Source organism: Amphibalanus amphitrite, unplaced genomic scaffold, assembly GCF_019059575.1.
Source record: "Amphibalanus amphitrite isolate SeventyFive unplaced genomic scaffold, NRLGWU_Aamphi_draft 000155F_arrow, whole genome shotgun sequence".
NCBI classification, from domain to species: domain Eukaryota; kingdom Metazoa; phylum Arthropoda; class Thecostraca; order Balanomorpha; family Balanidae; genus Amphibalanus; species Amphibalanus amphitrite.
The window spans coordinates 74819-89024 of record NW_024881650.1 but is presented as its reverse complement, the minus strand read 5'-3'; the positions used below and the strand labels follow the sequence as shown (position 1 = coordinate 89024).

Here is a 14206-nt window from a genome sequence, read left to right as displayed (position 1 = left end):
AAGTCCAGTCTAAAATGTACTGAACGGACCCGAGTGAGTACACTGTAACAGTCGAATGAAGTACAAAACGCTGAGCCAGGGCCCAGGATATAAGAACAACTTTCAAACGAAAAGTTTGCTGCGCTACATTCCAATAGCCAATCAACTTTCATGACAGTCCAATTAATCAACACGATCATGCGGCGCTCCAACAGGAAGTCAATTTATGGAATGCCAGTTGCCCCCACTCGCATACCACAGCGAATGCATTAAACAGTGCTGTCGGTCAAACGCACCGCATTATGTAACATTACGGAAACACCACCGACGCCATTCATCCATTACACAAAAGGAGCGCTTGCCCTGTGCATTTGAAAACGCTGCCGGTATTTTATTGAGCCTGAATGTCACGACTCCGGCGCAGGGCGATGTTCGCTGCCGCTGGACAAACACGTGGTTCCCCGTTCCGGTGATCGATTGGCCGGCCACACGGTCCGAGCGGCGGGCGCAGTTTCTGGGAACCGGGCCGATACAGGGGCCCGACTCCCAACAGTGGCAATGTCCCGGAAGCATAGGTGGGCACGATCCGTTCCTCCGTTCCTCCGTTCCGGAACGCCGTTACAATTTTTAGGAACGGAGGAACGGACTCGTTACATTTTAAAAAGGGTAACGGACCAAGTAACTTCCGTTACATTGGTTGTTCGTTCCTCCGTTACAAGTTAACAGTTTAGTCCGTTCCTTCGTTCCTCCGTTACTTTTCGTTGTTCGAACCGCGGGTTGATCTTTCAGCTAACCCACAGACATTAATGCAGCAGCGGAATAGTGGATTATTGAGCAGCCCTGACTTGAAGACGGAAGAAGGCCTCAGTGTACACTACAGTGTACTGGCCTTCCGCAATGAGCCGGCGTTGCAGTATGTGTTCGCAAAGTTCAACACGGGCGTCCCTTCAAGCGCCTCAGTAGAGCGCATGTTCTCAATGGGATACGTGCAAAAAGGGCTATACCCTCTCAGAAAGTGGCAGCGGAACATCTTCAATTAAGGGAGAGGGGGCCGGGGCACTGCCGACTTTTTGTCCCATTCTTTCCATGCAACGCACATAGGGCTAATGTTAAAATGCCAAAATCAAAGGGGGCACGGTGCGCCGGTCAGTGGCGGATCTACGTTGGGGCAAAATGGGCAATTGCCCCCCTAAACGGAAAACCTCTGGGCAAACATATCTTTTTGCCCCCCCCCCCTAAAAAAACTACAACTTGAATACTAAAAATATGGTGTTTGAAAAGAAAATGTGAAATAAATGGAGGACTAGAAGGTTGTCATATTCGTGATATTAAGTTGTGAGCTGATAAAAAGTCCTTCGTCCCATGAATGTCAGTCCATCATCCATCAGCAGTGCTACTACTGCTACTGCTACCAAAAAAAAAAAAAAAAAAATAACGCGATTTATTGAAACCTTGAACCAAGTAAACAAACCGTCAACAGCAGACCGCCAGACGCCAGTGGGGTCAGGGGTCACCACACTGGTGAGCGGTTGGACAGTGGTGGGTTTGCATGGGTATATAAGAAGTGTTTGCATAATTACGGAGCGAGCGAAGCGAGCGTAGTCTTTCCTTAGATTAACGGAAATTTCTGAGTATGAGCGGCCGGCCGGCCTGCCGGCCGGCCGGCCGTGGTCACGCTTTTGCGAGGCTTATATCTCAGCAACCACTTGACCGATTTACACGCGGTAATTTTTGTAGGGTAGCTTCATTCCTTCTACCAAGTATTGGACTATTCCTGATGCATGTGGGTGACCCCTTATGCACGTGCCACGTGCAAAACGAAGAGGTGTCCGTTTTGTAATTGTTGCAATATCTCGGTAACTACTTGGCCGATTGCGCTGAAAGTTGGCATGTAGTTAGGCACCCACTAGGCACTGCATATCCATGTGCCAGAGTTGGGGCGCTGCTGCACGTGCGCACGTGCAGGGGTCGTTTCCAGATCTCGAGAACGGCTCGACCAATTACCCTCAAATTTGGTACACAGTTAGGGACCGGTTAGTAGGGTGCCGTGCACAAGTCAGTTGGGACCCATTTTGCACGTGCGCACGTGCAGGGTGCCGCTTCCAGATCTCGAGAACGGGTGGGCCGATTGTGCCCAAATTTGGCACATCGCTAGAGACCGGTTAGTAGGGTGCCATGCAGAAGTCAGTTGGAGGTACCCCCTCGCAATTTCGCATGTGCAAGGCCCACCCTCTCGCTCGCTCCGTTAGTCGCCCCAAAAGGCGTTATACTGGTATTTTATTGCTAGATAGCATGGGTGTAGGAGCTGAAAAAACAAGTGTAGTGATGGGTAAACAATGTGGCAGTCAGACGCTGTGAAATGTGAAGTAAAGCTGCGCTGGTGGTAGCTGTAACATGGCAGGCGAGATAGAACTGGTTGAGTGAACGATATGGTTGAGCTACTGCCGCTGTGTCACTCAGTGCTCGGGGTTACATGAGCAGAGTCAGTGTGGCCAAATTGGTGATGTTGCGGGGAAAGTCACCCCCAATGAAAAGTATAATGACATCCTCAGACAGTGGCGGCGGAAGGTAATTTTGGATGGGGGTGCAAAGTTTTCTCAAGGGGCCCCTCGGGAAGTTTTGGGCCCCCCTTCTTTTTTGGGGTGATTATTATTGATTTATGAAAAACGAAGATTTTGGAAAACTATCCCCATACACACAAGTTATGTAAAAGGTTTGAAATTGCAGTGTACATACCTAGTGTTTAGGAGCCCCTTGGAAACCGAACACATAAATACTCCTCCAGAGACCTACATGACTCCTCTGAGTGAATGAGCCCTCCGATCAGGGTCGGTCCCTTGAAAGCTGCTGAAAGGTTTCAGAAGGCAGTATAGGCTCGAAAGTCTTTTGAGGGCTCTCAGAAACCAGCATCGGACCCCCACCAAAAAAAAAAAAAACTATAAAGCCGGGATGGAGGCCACAGGAGACGATGTTTAGCCTAAAGATCCGGTATGGAGGACTGAATAGAGGAAAGGGGTCTCAGTGGGGTCTTCAGGGACAAGCGTTTGAGCCCCAGAAGTATGTGTGGGGTCTTAGAGGCAGGTAGACCCCTGGGGTATGCACGGGGTCCCAGGAGCTCGCGTGTGAGCCCAGATATTCGGCTGGCAGCTACTAGAACCAGCATGGGGATTCTTAGAAGCCGCTTAGACCCACATTTCATGGGTCATGAGTCCCAAGAGTCGATGTAGGGGCCATAAAAGCCGGTGTAGGGCCCATGGTCCCATAAGTTCCAACATTGAGCCTCTCAGAGGCCGGCGACGGGACACCGAGAGCAGATAAAGTGCCTCAACAAGCCGACATGGGGCCTGAGAATCAGTGTCGAATTTCAGGAGCCTACGTGAGCTCTCGGAGACCTTCGTATTTCGTAAGGTCCACAAAGGTCGTTGGGTCCTCTGAATCTGAACTCTGCGAGGCCCTCACAGGCCAGCATGTCTCCTGGCACCTGCCTGCGTTGAGTTGAGACCCTCCGAGGCCGTCGTAGGGTTTTTCAGATGCCAGCGTTGGTCCTTGAAGCCTTCGTTAGGCCCTAGAAGCCGTCAAAAGGGCCCTCAGAGGTCAGCATGGCGGCATGGCCCCTGGAGCCTGACTGCGTCGAGGCCCTCAGAGGCCATCGTGGGGCCCTCATACGCCAGCGTGGGCCTTTGGAGCTTGCGTTGGGTCTTAGAGACCATCGTGAGGGCCCAGAGGGGTCGTCGTCAGGGCCCTCAGCCCCTCAGGGACCGTCCTGGGGTTCTCAGAAGTTGTGAGGGCCTTTAGAAGCCTTCGAGAGGATCATCAGAGGTCGTCATGAGGGTCCTTGGCCATAGTGAGGGTCTTCATGGGCCCTCAGATACCTTTGCAGGGCTCTCAGCGGCCTTGGTAAGACCGCTAGAGGCTATCGTTAGGGCCCTCAATAGACCGTTGCAGGGCCCTCAAATGCCAGCATAGCCCCTGCCTGCAGCCTGGTTGGGTGGGGGCCCTCAGAGGCCATCGCTGGGCCGTCTGAAGCCAAATGGGCCCTCAGACTTGAGTTAGGTCTATGTCCGTCACGAGGGCCCTCATAGACCGTCGTAGAGGCCCTCAGAGGCCAGCGGGCCCCTGGAATCCTGTGGGACCCTCAGCGGTCGTCATGAGGGCCCTTAGTGGTCGTTATAGGGCCCCAGAGGACAGAGGTCGCGAGAGCCCTCAGAGATCATCGTAAGGGCCCTCAGAGGCTGTCATAGGGGCCCTCAGAGGCCAGCATGACCCCTGAGTCTCATAAGGGCCCCGGAGTCTCTGTGGGACCCTCAGCGGTCGTCATGAGGGCCCTTAGTGGCCGTTGTAGGACCCCAGGGCACAGAGGTAGTCGTGGGAGCCCTCAGAGATCGTCATAAAAGGGCCCTCTGAGGCCGTCGTTGGGGCCCTCATATGCCGCATGGAGCACCAAACGCGGCTCGGGACACTTCTAGCCGGTGTGGGGGCCCCAAAGACTAGCATGGGACACTCCTGACCATAATTGGACATCCCGGATGATTCCACATCAGTGTTCGGTTCCCGATCACTGGTTTTCAGGAGAAAATGTATTGGATGGTGCGACGGGCCCCTTGTACGGATTTTGGGGGTGCAAAAAGATATGTTTGCACCCCCATGTTTTTCGATGGGGGTGCAGCTGCACCCCCTGCACCCCCTATTCCGCCGCCACTGTCCTCAGAAATTTTAGAATTACATCATCACGACGTTTTTGTCGTGAAAGCATACCTACGTCGATACCACGTACCTAGTGTAGGAATAAAGACAGAAAATGTTCCGATGTACGATTCGCACCGTCATACTCGTACTGTCGCGCTTGCAATGTCGTTTTTTTACATCTTTATTGACAATATTTGTTTTTTTTTTTGTTTTTTACTTTCCACCAGAACTTGACGTCATGTATAGTTTTTTTCCCACATTACCTGTAAAAACTGCACCTTAAAGGGATTATCAGGGTTTAAAAATTGAAAGGAATCGGCATAAATTTCCGATCAATGAACTCCCCAGACTCTGCCGATTCTAAATATATGCATGAAATATAAATCGGTACCAAAATTTGCGAGATATAGCCGTTTCAAAATTGACAAAATTGTACTTACTCACGCAAAACAAGTACTTGGGCGGCCAAGTTGGCCCATCACTAAAATGTAAACAAAGAGCAGCCTTGGGAAATTTCGCCAAGGCCGCCGCACCGCACTGTCGATTTCCACAAGACGGGCCTTGTCTGTTTTGTTTTTGTCTGTTGTTTTTAGGGCCTTGCAACAAGATTTCAGTGCTTGGCATTGAATTTGGATATGAACAAATTGAAGATTTGCTTTTCAATAAGACAGCAAGAGTTATCAACATTGCCAAAGTTATTATTTTGATTTGGGTGTGATTTGAATAGCTTGAGCTTGTTTGCTGATCATCAAATCTTGATTAATATCATTTAAATGTCAACAATTTTCAAGGGTAAATTTGAGTGTTTTATTTCAATAATTTGAAATGTAAGTGCATCAGGCACAAGAGCTAAGTTTCAATCTGATTATTTTGTCAAGAGTGGTCAATCTAATGTAACGTCTTGCGAGAAAGCTTACCTAAGTGACTGAAGAAAGCGCTACCTACAGTTTTTCAAGATCTATGTTGATCTGTTTTTTTCAAACAACAGGTTGTACAACATGATGTTGTGACATGACCTCTGTGTCCTGTACGTCTCCCCTGCTGCTGCAGCAGAGCCCCGGCTTCAACTATAGTTTGTTATGGGTGGGCTCTCCGTGAACGTCTTGGTGCGTTTCTACATATTGCTGCTGTGAAAGGACTGTAGGTACATGAAAAAATATGTAACCTGTATGTTTTTTATTGCCCTGGTACCTACTTAATGTATATTTTTGTTGTTTATGAGTGATAAATGAATATATTTTGAGGAAAATTGAGGCATTTCAGTTTTAGTTTGTGGAACAGAACAGAAGAAGCTGCTGAGTGCGGATCATGCTTCAATTGAGAGAATCATCCTCAGTTATCTACATATAGGCATGCTTTGTAAGCTCCTTGCATTTTGCCAGCTTCTACTTGCTAGTCAAAGTTGTAAGAAGGGTTAGGGAGAACAATTGGTACACATGCCACCATGTGCAATCACCAAACGAATGAACGTGAGGGCCAAGTCCTTCACACAGCATGGATGCTTATAGGTACTGCACTAATGTATAATGTTCATTATGTTCATATTAGCAACTCACCCAGGCGGCCTGCCTTGTGGTATTTCTGAGTTTAAGATTTTGTAAGACTCACACTAATCATAAGGTAAATTATATTGATATGTATGGATGAACAATGTGCAAAGGGGTCGCACGTGCCTGCTCAGTGCTCAGCCATGGATGCACGTGCCTTCTCAACAATGGGCGTGCTTGCAGACATCTCCATGGACGAACAATGTGCAAAGGGGGGGGGGGGGGCGTGCCTCCGCGGCCGCCTGTTGGCTCAGCCGCTGCTGCTGCTTGGCGCCGCTGCTGAGCGCTGCCGGAGACGCCGCTCGCTGCCGGAGCTGCCGGAACAGTCACCGGAGCTGCCGCCCGCTGCCGGAGCTGCGGGAGCCGGGCCCGCCGCTCATCTGTCAGGACCGCCGACGGCAGCACGCCCGTCTGTCAGGGTCTGTCAGTGCCGGCAGTGGACGCGCGCGGGTGCGGGCCGGGTACGGACGCGCGCGGGTGCGCGCCAGGTACGGGTGCGCGCCGGCTATGGACGCGCGCGCGCTTGCGTGCCGACGATGGGCGCGCGCGCGTGTATGCCGACCATGGCTGCCGCCCGCTGCCGGAGCTGCGGGAGCCGGGCCCGCCGCTCATCTGTCAGGACCGCCGACGGCAGCACGCCCGTCTGTCAGGGTCTGTCAGTGCCGGCAGTGGACGCGCGCGGGTGCGGGCCGGGTACGGACGCGCGCGGGTGCGCGCCGGTACGTGCCGGGTACGAACTCGCTTGGGTGCGCCCCGGCTGTGGACGCGCGCGGGTGCGCGCCGGGTACGGACGCGGCGTGCTCGCCGGGTAAGGACGCGGCGCGCGCTTGCGTGCCGACGATGGGCGCGCGCGCGTGCATGCCGGCCATGGCCGCGCGCGTGCGCCCCAGCCATGGACGCGCGCTAATGCGCGCCGGCGATGGGCACGCACGTGCCTGCTCGGCAATGGATGAGCGACGAGCGTGCCTTCTCGGAAATGAGTATACATGCAGACATTTCATGGATAAACGCTTTCAATATGTTCAATGTGTTGAGACGGATCTGAGTAAACTGGAGAGAAACTAGGATAGTTTTAGTCCTGCTCAACTAGTTCTGCCAATAAGTACAAACACCACCTTGCTGCCAACTGCTTACCAAATACCGCATCTGTTGTACCCTTGCATGATGCATATGTACATACAGAAAAAAAATACAGTCTGTTGAAATCTGAAAACATACACTGCTGAGCACTGTGGATGAATCTGTATGAACCCTGTGGCTCAGCGAAACCTTCTGGCCCAGGTTATAATTGACAGTGAATTAGGAATCAATCCTTGCGAAGAGAAAATAGATCATTGTGCTTTAGATGAGCATAATGAAGAAGCGTTCCTGAAGTTGAGTTAGTGGCTTTCCATCATCCATGCCAGATGGCCAAAACACACCATTTCAATACTGTCCCAAAAATATATTTCAAAACACTTATTGCATGGCTATACACACCAGCTTACTCAGTCACCACACTCAAACCAAGGCCATATAAGGGTAGTAGTATAGCAGGTGTCACACTTGTTTTTTTGCAACCATGAACGAACGAAGAGAGGCGCTGTAGGCTAGGTTTGGTTTGGTAAGTGTAGTGTATTGCACCACCCACGCGATATATACAGTCCGGTTTAAAGGAAGAACTCAAAACGCGCACGGCACAGACCGTCACCATCCGTGACCACCGTCGCCAACCGACTGCCCCGCCGGCCGGCCTACGGACACGTCACTCGCCCTCAGCGCCACCCCCACAACCTGCAGTTAACAGAACTGCCGCTAGGTGACACTGGCACACTCGTACGGTACGGAACGAAAGAGGGACACCAGTCCGTAACAGAACACCACATTCTTCCCCCCTGGAAAAAGTTAGAGTCTATTTGGCGCACGTCTCGTACGCTGGGACCTCCTCACCGGCTGCGTCCCGGAGTTCACTCTCGCGCCCGGCTGGAGAGCAGGTTCGACCGCCACCAGCCCGGCACCGCTCGCTGCCTCGCGCGGCGACAGCAGTACGCCAGCGTCTTGTTGCTCTGCCTGCCGCTCCGTCGCCGGAGGTGGTGACGCCTCCCGCTCCCGATCGTCCTCTGCGTCTTCCGGTGACACAGCCACGCCGTCCTCCGCGGGAGCCCGGCTGGCCTCGGTGTGCCGCCGGTCGACCCCCAGTGACACAGCCTGTCCGTCCTCCAGTGGCACGCCATCCTCCGCGTGCCGCCAGTCGTCGGCCTCCAGCCGCTCCCCGCGGCGAGGCACAGACGTCGGAGACACCGCACTCCGCTGACCAGCCCCCGGCTGGCCGCTCTGATCCACGTGCAGCTCAGCCTGAGACTGCTGCGGCGCCCGAGCTGTCGTCAGCCGCTCTGCGTGGATCCGGGAGCCGTCATCTAGCCTGTAGCTGACTGGTCCCAGGCGAGACTCCACCCGTCTCGGCTCGGAGTACCGTGGCCGTCCCTTCTTGGGACGCGGCACCAGCCGGCACCGGACCCAGTCGCCGACCTGGAACCGTGGTGTCTCAGCTGCACGCCGCTCGTCAGCGTACCTCTTCTGCTTCTTCTGCCTCTTCTGCACTCTGTCTCGCAGCTCACGATCTTGCGGTTCTTCTGTGGGAAGAGCCGCCGCGTGCAGACGTGTCCTCAGCTTCCGTCCGTGCAGAAGCTCGGCTGGACTCAGCCCCGTCGTGGCGTGAGGCGTGCTCCTGTACGTCTGCAGAAACTTCTGCAGATAACACGCTCGATCTTCGCCGCTCCGGTCCGCCGCCTGGAGAGCACTTTTCACTGTGCGATTCGCACGCTCCACCGCACCTGACCCGGCAGGGTGGTACGGCGTGACCCGGATGTGGCGCGTGCCGACACTCCTCAGGTAGTCTGCGAACGCTGCTGAGGTGAAGTGTGTCCCGTTGTCGGACACCAGCTCCTTCGGGTAACCTTCTCGAGATGCTAGCGTCTCCAGAAACTGCACCACCGCCTCCGTGCTGGGTTCTGTGCAGAAGCCGACTTCTATCCATTTGGAAAAGTAGTCTACCAGCACTACCGCGTATCGGTGCTGGCGGCGCGCTTCCATTGGGCCGATAAAATCCACGCCCACCTTCTCCCATGCCGCTCCTGGCAGCGGCACCGGGTGTAGTGGCGCACTGCGGGTCCGAGCCGACTTGTCCACGTCAGCACACACGTCGCAGTTTCTCACCGCCTCTTCTATGTCCGTGTCCATCTTGGGCCACCAGTAGATGTCACGAGCCCGCTGCTTACTTCGGACGATCCCTTGATGTCCTTCGTGAGCCAGGGACACCATCCTCGTCCGCAGCGCCGCCGGCACGATCACCCGCTGACCGCGGACGACCAGGTCTCCCACTAGGCTGAGCTCCTCTCGGCAGTTGTAGAAGGGCTGCAGCTCTGCCGGGCAGTCCCGGCGCCGTCGCGGCCACCGCCGTGGGATCTGCTGCACCAGCTGGCACAGCACTGGGTCAGTCTGTGTCGCCTCCAGCAGCTCGTCCCGCCGCACTGCTCCGAGCTGGGCAGTCACTGCCGCCACCGCCACGACATCATCATCCAGTTCGCCTTCCTCTGCGCCTGGCAGTCGTGAGAGGCCATCAGCTGGGTTGTCACCTCCTCTGACATGCTCCACGGTGAAGTCGTATGCCATGAGACGTGACGCCCACCGTGCCACCCGTAGGCCGGCTCGGCCCACCCCCGGTGACGTCATCAGCGTTTGGAGAGCCGCGTGATCGACTCGTAGGCAAAACGGCCTACCCCAGAGATACTTCCGCCACTTTTCCACGGCCCACACACATGCCAGGGCCTCTCTCTCCGTGACATTGTATCTTCTTTGAGCTGGGGTGAGACTGCATGACGCAAAACTCACCACTCTCTCTCCCTCAGGGTGAGTTTGGGAGAGCACGGCCCCCAATCCCACGTCACTGGCGTCTGTGGTGACTCGGGTCGGCAGCGTTGGGTCGTACATGGCCAGCGCTCTGCTGCCCAGGATCCGCTGCCGGACGTCGTCCATCACCGCCTGAAGTTCGCCAGTCCACTGGAAGGGTGGCGCCCCCTTCCTCAGCAGGCACCGCAGTGGTTCCACCAGCGTACTGTACGCCGGCACGAATCGGCTGTAGAAGCCGAACAGGCCAAGCATGGCCTGCAGGTCTTTCAGGCTAGCAGGTGCTCGCAGTTCTCGGAGAGCCTTGATGCGGTCTGGGTTCACTGCCACCCCCTGCTTGGAGATGATGAACCCCAGAAACTCCACTTGCTCTCTCCTCAGCTTGCACTTCTCGATGTTGAGCGTGATCTGGTGCTCCCTGAACCTCTTCAGCACAGCCGTCAGTCGCCTCTCGTGCTGGTTGGAGGTCGCAGCGTAGATGATGACGTCATCTAGGTACACCTGCACTCCTTCCAGACCACGTAGGATGGCTTCCATCACCTTCTGGAACGCCTGTGGCAGACTCTTCAGCCCATAGGGACACCTCCTGTACCTCATCAGTCCCTGATGGGTGATGAACGTCGTCAGCGACCTTGAATCCGGATGTAGATCCAGCTGATGGTATGCTGACTTCATGTCAAGGCTGCTGAAGATGGTTGCACCCTGAAGCTGCTCCAACATGTCCTGCATGTCGGGGAGTGGATGTCCGCTGGCTTCCACCGCCTTGTTGACCTCTCGAAGATCCACACACAGCCTCAGTTTCCCGTTCCGCCGTCTGGACACCACTATGGGAGAGATCCATGGGGATGCGTCGACTGGTTCGATGACTCCAGCCTGTTGCAACTTCAACAGATGATCCCGCACCTCTTCCCTCACGGCGTACGGTAGAGGTCTCAGCCGCTGCTGTACTGGGTTGACCTCCGTCTTCAGTCTCACCCTGTGCACGAACCCAGTGAGACTCGGCAGCTTCTCTGGCATCTGCTCCTCCTCGATAGCACACACAGTCGCCCCGTGAATCACGGACAACTTCAGCTTCTCCTGCAGATCCCTGCCCAGCAGGGGCACGCCAGCGTCTACCACATACAGTGAAACTTGGGAGCTGTTGCCGTTCTCTGCCTGCACTGTCACCTGCACCACCCCCTGAACCAGCAGCGATGACCCTCCGTAGGCCTCCAGGCGCACTGCAGTGGGCAGGAGGGGCAGATGGTGGAACTGCTTCCTGTAGACGGACAACGGCAGGATGCTCACGGCCGAGCCAGTGTCAGCCAGCATCCGCAGTGGCTGCTGGTCCACCCGCAGCTCGGTCCACAGGTTCTTCCGGTCGTCATCCGTCACGGCCAGCACTTCAACGGTCCTTACTGGCTTCCTCTTGGTCTGCTTCGTCTTCTTAGGTGGTTCCTTGCAGAATCTGGCGTAGTGGCCCTTCTGCTGGCAGTTGTGGCACCTTCTCCAACGAGCTGGACAGCAGGGATCAGCAGTCCGGTGGGGACCGCCACAGTTGCAGCACGGCGAGACCCCCTTCCTGGGAGCAGTAGTCACTGCAGCTATCTCCAGCTGAGCCGGGGAAGAGGTTGATGCACGGGTAGCTCCACCTCCACCCACCAGCCGCTGTCGCTCAGCAGCCACCTCCAGCTCCTCAGCCACCTCGAGGATGCGCAACACAGTCAGAGCTGGCTCCCGACACAGCCGCTCCCTCAACCTGTCGTCCCTGCAGCCCTCGATGAACTGCTCACAGGTCAGCTGCTCCTGGAGATCGCCGAAGGCGCACCTGGAACTCAGGTCCTGCAGCTCAGTGAGGTACACCGCTGGAGACCTGTCCAGCTGGTAACACCGCCGGAACAGCATTCTCTCGGAATGAGTCGCTCGTGTCTCCGGAAACAGCCGCTGAAACACTGCAGAGATCGCAGCCACCGGGTCGACTGCTGCAGCCGGTTGTCCTTCCTCCTTGACGCCATCTTCCTCCTGCGCCGGAATCGCCACCTCCTGCGCTCCCGGTGCCACGCCCTGCGCCGGTTTCGCCGCCGCGAAATAGAGACGCCGCGCCTCCTGTCCCACACAGTGTAATAGGAGGGCCTCTCGTCGCTGCACAGTCCACTCGTCCCAACCACTCGCCACGGCGAAAATCCTGAACTCGCCAAGCCACTGGGACCAGGGCGTGGTCGGCCGTCCTGGCGCCACTAGAAATGGCGCTGGCGCACGCAAACAGTCCATCGCGGCGATCACTGTTATCACTTAGCGCAGAAGGATCTCAGTTCCTCGTCGCCACTGTAGTGTATTGCACCACCCACGCGATATATACAGTCCGGTTTAAAGGAAGAACTCAAAACGCGCACGGCACAGACCGTCACCATCCGTGACCACCGTCGCCAACCGACTGCCCCGCCGGCCGGCCTACGGACACGTCACTCGCCCTCAGCGCCACCCCCACAACCTGCAGTTAACAGAACTGCCGCTAGGTGACACTGGCACACTCGTACGGTACGGAACGAAAGAGGGACACCAGTCCGTAACAGAACACCACAGTAAGGTTTGGTGAGAAAGCATCTCTGGGTATAGCGCATCTCCTTGGTTGCAAAAAGAAGTGTGACGCCTGCTTTATGACTACCCATATAAGTAGACTCAAACACAGTCTACTGATACAAACGTCACTGGTCTCAAGTCTGCGCTCAATGCACCAGATGTACACTACTCACAATACGTCAGGACTCAACGTCAGCCACCAATTTTCTACATCAAAATTCACATCAGGTTTTCAAAGTAACAATGTATGTGCCACTTCTGTACTTTGTGCTACAAACACAGAATAAATGATATCAGTCAGCAATGCATTGCTCATTGTCAGCCAAAGTCTGCAAAGTCAGTCCGCAGGCTTTGCAAGTAAGTGCAAAGTCTGCGGAGATCAGTTGCTTTACACACCACCAATATCATGCTGCAATGTGCTCAAAACATGCCTATACACCAACAACAAAGCACAACCATGAAGCACCACTGATAACACTTAACCTCAAAGCACACAACATGATAATTTATTTATTTTGAGTACCTACCTACAGAAACAGAATGTCTCAAGGCCACTCGTGCTCACTCCGAAATCTGCCAGTCGCTCAGCCTTGAACATTGACATTTATTTCATCTCATCTGAAATCTATTTTCTTCACTTGATCAAAGTTGATCTGCGTCATACATCTTACAACGGATGTCTCGAATTATTGGTAACGTTCAGCACTTAGCATTAAAAATGATAGGTAACTTTGATTCAACACTAGTTCCATCCAAGCTTCTTCATTGCTTGAGCTATATCACTTTCAAGTTTAATTACTTGAACTAAGACATTCTTGAATTACACTCGGGATGAGCTTAGTTTGAACGCACACAACACAATTTTTTAATTTGAATTATTTTGATAACCCACAGGATATCTAGAATGAGAAGCTGAGAAGAATGAGAAGAAGGTTGTGTTCGTTGTGTTACGGACCTATGCTATATTTCCCTATTTTGTCTTGGGAAAATATAATGGAGCATGTAATCCATTATATTTTCCCTAGATCCATTATATTTTCCCTAGATCCATTATATTTTCCCTAGAAATATTTAGAAAAGTCTCCGCTAGTGTAAACCCTATGGGCGTTTAGAGATGGACCACCAAGTACTCGCAAGTTTACGCGGCTGGCAGCCGCGAAAACTTTGGAGGCCTACCATTGGAAAATTAGGCAATTTTGAGACGAATGACTTTGGATTGGGGCTTCAGTCACCTTCTTCTACACGTTTCACTGAGTAAGTCCGAAATTTTGGAAAAAACCCTGATAATACCTTTAAATGAGGCTGAAGACGAGTTTTTTGAAAATAGTGACATCCTCGTACGACTTTTTTTATACATCCTCCCCCTAACGCTAAACCAATTTGGTCACACTGAGCAGAGTTAATACGCATTACCGGCATCTGCGATGCCGGGCTCCGCATCGCGGGACCGCAGGTTGTTTGAGCAAGCACCTTTGTAAACGCAGCAAAAACGCCCGCCACCAAACGAGAGGATGAGCCTTGCACGTGCAGACCGCAGTCGGTGTGCTACG

The 14206-nt window shown here is 54.0% G+C and overlaps 1 protein-coding gene across 5 annotated transcripts in view; it reads right to left on the bottom strand.

Annotated features, from left to right (window-relative positions):
• The window catches only part of LOC122383105 (peptidylprolyl isomerase domain and WD repeat-containing protein 1-like), a 76878-nt gene that overhangs the window by 45629 nt on the left and 17043 nt on the right, over positions 1-14206 (bottom strand). The gene's annotated exons all lie outside the window — the stretch shown is intronic.